The sequence below is a fragment of the Anser cygnoides genome, chromosome 7 (assembly GCF_040182565.1).
Source record: "Anser cygnoides isolate HZ-2024a breed goose chromosome 7, Taihu_goose_T2T_genome, whole genome shotgun sequence".
Lineage (NCBI taxonomy): Eukaryota > Metazoa > Chordata > Aves > Anseriformes > Anatidae > Anser > Anser cygnoides.
The window spans coordinates 39,563,277-39,568,857 of record NC_089879.1 but is presented as its reverse complement, the minus strand read 5'-3'; the positions used below and the strand labels follow the sequence as shown (position 1 = coordinate 39,568,857).

At 49.0% G+C, this 5,581-nt stretch overlaps 1 long non-coding RNA gene across 1 annotated transcript; it reads right to left on the bottom strand.

Annotated features, from left to right (window-relative positions):
• Window positions 1–1,743: 1,743 nt before the first annotated feature.
• On the bottom strand, window positions 1,744–3,298 carry LOC136791279 (uncharacterized). Its single transcript, XR_010832912.1, has 2 exons — window positions 2,178–3,298; window positions 1,744–2,063 (listed from the first exon to the last, which is right to left on the bottom strand). It is a non-coding gene; the product is annotated as an uncharacterized lncRNA (long non-coding RNA).
• Between the last annotated feature and the right edge of the window lie 2,283 nt (window positions 3,299–5,581).

The window sequence follows — 5,581 nt, the reverse complement described above, 5'->3', positions numbered from 1 at the left end:
AGGGGAAGGTGGCCGAAGCCGGCCGCAGTCTCTGAGCTCTCCTCCTCCTGATTGTTTTCTCTCAAAGCCATTTCTGTCTGTGTGCGGGCACCCGGAGCCGGCAGAAGTCCCCGTGAAGTCCTTCGGCAGGACGGAGGGCTGCGTGGGCTCCAGTGAGAGAGGGAGTTAGGAGAATCTTATCAAGTAGAGATAGAGCGCTGACAGCGTTAAACTAGGATGCTACTTAGTGTCTTTGCTAACTATGGTGCATTGTGCCAATTAACTAAAGCAAGAAGCCTTGGGCCCCTTACCAAGGTCAGTCTCCTAATAAGAGAGTGAGCCTGTCTTAAGAAACTGGGAGAAACTGGTCCTGCAGATGGACAAGAGCCAAGGAGCAACTGAGTCTGTGCAAAGACAAGAGGTCAACTAGCGGTGACGAGGAAGAGTCATCAATCTTCATGCCCACGACCTCCCGTGCTGCCCAGCGCTGAATAAACATACCTGCTTTACAATCTCACTGATTGTGGAGTCCCTTTTCCGCAAGTCACTAGCAGCGGTTTCTTCCGCAGAGGCTTTCCCAGAGCCGCTTCAAAGCTTCCCTCGCGGAGCTGGGGCGTCGCAGGGGGTCGTCAAAGCACGCACACACACACACACACACACACACACACACAGGCGTTGTTGTCCAAACAGAAAGTATTTACAACAAATTCGATAAGCGGTTTTCCTCTGCCAGCAGCAAATGCCTGAGGGCCCCTACAGCTTCACAAATCATAGCACAAAGAGCCTAAAGTTCCTCTAAAATTTAGGGAAATGATTCAAAATAGATCTGCTAGGGGAAAACGATCACTGGCGGCAGGGTACACAATACACGCGAGTCTCAGCTCTCCTCCGCAGGGTCAGTGCCCACGCCCAAGTGCGACGCTGACGGCACCCGAACATTTGCTGTAGCAGGCAGCAGAGCCAGCAGCTCAGGGGAGCAATTTTAAAAACCAGGAGGCACTTAAACCAACCCTTAATTGACCCAGTTACTGCAGGAGAGTCCCGACTACTCGCCCTGGAGTCCTACTGTCACCAGCAAAAAGCACCAACCAAAGCTTGGGGGAACTTTGGTACAGCACAAGAGAAGGGAGTGGGGGTAGCGTAGCCGTATCGCAGAGCTGCTGCTTTTCACACCATTTTATCATCCCTGATAATTGAAAGTAAGGCCGGGTGGGCTGACCCCACCACCACCACTCCTGGCAGCATGTTTGGTCCACAACGCTAGAATAATTATTTTGCTCCCTCCCGCCCCTACAGCTTCATCATCTGAAAAGATTACAGTCAAAACAATGGCATACACAAATAAAAGTCAAGAGTTGACATAGTAACTCCGGGATTTGGGTATCAACTGTCCGAGAAATCAGAACACCCAGGCTTCACAATGTGCCCAACATCGAGCTGTGCCAAGGGGGGCGGAAGGAAGAAGCTTTCCGTTTAAGCCTTCAGAGCATCGCTCCATCACTACGTCAATTCACAGCCACCACAGCGTGCCGATGGACATCTTTCTGTGCCAAAAGAAACAAGTGCTTTGTCCTCTTGATATCAAAGGTAGCCACCTATAGTTACGGAACTATGCACAAGACCTTAACTCTGACCAGCAGGAAAACTTAGGACAACTGAGTGCAGATCCTGCCAATTTCTACCAGTTCCAACTGTGCTTTAAGTCTCATTGCAAAGCCTCAGTTAGAAAAAGGATCACCTCAGGGTATCCAACAAGAAGAAGAGTTGTTTTCTTTTTTTTCTTTTTTTTTTTTTTTTTTAATATACCATAGGACTATGCAGTTCAATCATCAATCATCTTGGAAAGCTCAAGGAGGAGGTCATCCTCATCCTTCCCTGGGTCCAAGTCGAGCTCGGCTTCCAGTATGCCGTCTGAGAGTTCCCAAAGTAGCATCTCTAAATCCTCGTCTACAGATACGGGCGCGTTGCCTGTGGAACTCAGCCGGCGTGTCCTTGCTTCTTCTAGCTGGGAAGAAGCTGAAGTCGAGCTTGAGAACTCCATTGGCTCCACGGATTCTGCCTGGCTTCCAAGATGTGCTTGAGGTCTTGGCAGAGCAAGGAAGAGAACAATCAGTATATGCCATTTCTTAACGGGAAATCCCTTTTCTGCAAACCGGCTCTTAAAACCGTAGCCAACCCCTCCTGCACTTCAATCTTACCCAGGGATTGTTATTCAATTAACCCAGGGCTACATTTAGAGCCCAATATATTAGCAGGTACATTTTTCAGTTTGGGGGTTTCTCTGTGAAGCCAGAGCACCCGGAGTCTAGCAAAGATGGGAAACCAACATGGCCTCCCGGAAGCCCAGTGTCCGAGAACTACATCTCCCGGCATGCTCTGGGAAAACAATATGGACTCCCGGAAACCCGGTGGCCAAGAACTACATTTCCCAGCACTCCCCAGAAAATTGAGCCTCGCACCTTGCCGTAGGACGCCATTTTTTGCTCTGTTACATTACCGGTTTCGTGTTTATGGAGGGTTTTCCCGCCGTTTTGGGGGGTTTCCCCTCAATTTCGGGTTTTCAGCTCTCCATTTCAGAGTTCTTCCCCGCAATTTTGGGGTTCCTTCCCCTAATTTGGTGCTTCGCCCCCCCCCCCCCTTTTGGGGTTCCCCCTCCATTTTGGGGATTCCCCCCAATTCCAAGCCCCCCACAATTTTGGAGGCCCCCACCATCCTTTCTTGGCCTGCCACCCTAATATTAAGGTTCTTTCCCCCAATGTTGGGGTTCTCACCACATGTTTGAGGTTCCTTCCCTTAATTTGGGGCTTAGCTCCCCGGGATCTGGGGCTTTAACCCCAATTTTGGGGGTCCCCCCCAAGTTTGGGGATTCCTCCCCAGGTCTGGGGGGGGTCCACATTCAATTCTGGAATTTCACACTTCCATTTAAGTCTTCTTCCCCCCAATTTGGGGGTTCACCCACCCAATTTTGGGGGTTCCTCCCCTAATTTGGGGGGACCCGACCAATTTTGGGGGTCCCCCCCAATTGTAGAGTCCCCCACCCTCCTTTTTTGGGTTCCCCCCTAATATTAAAGAGTTCTTCCGCCCAATTTTGGGGGACCCCACAATTTGGCCGTTCCTTCCCCTAACTTTGGGCTTCAACCCTTCGATTTTGGGGGGGGCTCCCCCCCTCTTATTTTGGCCTTCCGCCCTAATATTAGGCCTAACCCCTAAGAACCTTGACCCCTAACGCTATGGCAACCACGGATCTAACCCTAACCCCTACCCCAACAAACCCTAGAAACCCTAACCCTAAAAACCCTTGCAGCCCTAACCCGATAAAATTTACCACACTAAACCCCTGAAGACTGTTCTGGGGGGTCCACATTCAATTCTGGAATTTCACACTTCCATTTAAGTGTTCTTCCCCCCCAATATGGGGGTTCGCCCACCCAATTTTGGGGGTTCCTCCCCTAATTGGGGGGGACACAACCAATTTTGGGGGGGACACAACCAATTTTGGGGGGGACACAACCAATTTTAGAGTCCCCCACCCTCCTTTTTTGGGTTTCCCCCAATATTAAGAGCTCTTCCGCTCAATTTTGGGGGACCCCACAATTTTGACGTTCCTTCCCCTAACTTTGGGCTTCAACCCTTCAATTTTGGGTGGGCTCCTCCCCTCTTATTTTGGCCTTCCGCCCTAATATTAGGCCTAACCCCTAAGAACCTTGACCCCTAAGCCTATGGCAACCACGGATCTAACCCTAACCCCTACCCCAACAAACCCTAGAAACCCTAACCCTAAAAACCCTTACAGCCCTAACCCGATAAAATTTACCACACTAAACCCCTGAAGACTGTTCTGGGGGGTCCACATCCAATTCTGGAATTTCACACTTCCATTTAAGTCTTCTTCCCCCCAATTTGGGGGTTCGCCCACCCAATTTTGGGGGTTCCTCCCCTAATTTGGGGGGGACACAACCGATTTTAGAGTCCCCCACCCTCCTTTTTTGGGTTCCCCCCTAATATTAAAAGTTCTTCCGCCCAATTTTGGGGGACCCCACAATTTTGACGTTCCTTCCCCTAACTTGGGGCTTCAACCCTTCAATTTTGGGGGGGGCTCCCACCCTCTTATTTTGGCCTTCCGCCCTAATATTAGGCCTAACCCCTAAGAACCTTGACCCCTAACGCTATGGCAACCACGGATCTAACCCTAACCCCTACCCCAACAAACCCTAGAAACCCTAACCCTAAAAACCCTTACAGCCCTAACCCGATAAAATTTACCACACTAAACCCCTGAAGACTGTTCTGGGGGGTCCACATTCAATTCTGGAATTTCACACTTCCATTTAAGTGTTCTGCCCCCCCAATATGGGGGTTCGCCCACCCAATTTTGGGGGTTCCTCCCCTAATTGGGGGGGACACAACCAATTTTGGGGGGGACACAACCAATTTGGGGGGGGACACAACCAATTTGGGGGGTCCCCCCAATTTTAGAGTCCCCCACCCTCCTTTTTTGGGTTTCCCCCAATATTAAGAGCTCTTCCGCCCAATTTTGGGGGACCCCACAATTTTGACGTTTCTTCCCCTAAATTGGGGCTTCGACCCTTCAATTTTGGGGGGGGCTCCCCCCTTAGTTTGGCCTTCCACCCTAATATTGGGCCTTACCCCTAGGAACCCTGACCCCTAACACTACGGCTCCCACGGATCTAACCCTAACCCCTACCCCAAAAAACCCTAGAAACCCTAACCCTAAAAACCCTTACAGTCCTAACCCGATAAAATTTACCACACTAGACCTACGCCTAAAAGCCCTAACCCTAAAAATTAAGACCCTCTAAACCCTAACCCAAAACGTAAAGATTCTCAAAGCCCTAACGCTGGAGACCCTAACCTTAAAAAAAAAAAAAAAAATAAGACCTTAAAACCCTAACCCTAAATACCTGACCATAACTAAAACCCTAAGACCCTAACCCTAAAAACCCTATCAACACTAAAACCACAAAATACTTTAAAACCTTAACACACTAACCCCCAAACCCTAACCCTTATAACTCCAACCCTAACAACCTTAAAATCCTAACCCTAAACCCTGGAAACCCTAACCCTGAAACCCAACCCTAGTGCCTTAGCCCTGAAACCTTAAAACCCTAACACCTTATTAGAAACACTCTGTAACCAATACCATAGGCTCAGGCAAGTATCTCAGTGAGGTAGCATTTTTATTCACGATTGCAATGGCAGGCGTCCCACAAGCCACCTACTAGTTCCATAACACAGTTTATATAATTTTTTTTTTCCTCTCGGTGACCAGGACCCTCCCCAGTTTCCCCATTGACTGGGTAATCCATGTTCACGATCTATCCAGTGCTTCACAGAAAATACACAGCTGCTGGCCTGTTACTAGTCAATTTTATTTTTTTCTTGACTGTTTTCCTCTTTGAGGTGGTAATGTTTCTTACACCGTGATTTCCACCCAATTGCTCTAAGGATTCTGGTTGTCTGCATTTTACAAGGTTGTCTGTTAAGCTTTCTTATCACTGCAAGCATATATCAATACCACCCTCCTTCCCTCTAAACGATGTAACTCTGTGCAAAAACATTTTTATTCCCACAACCTTGA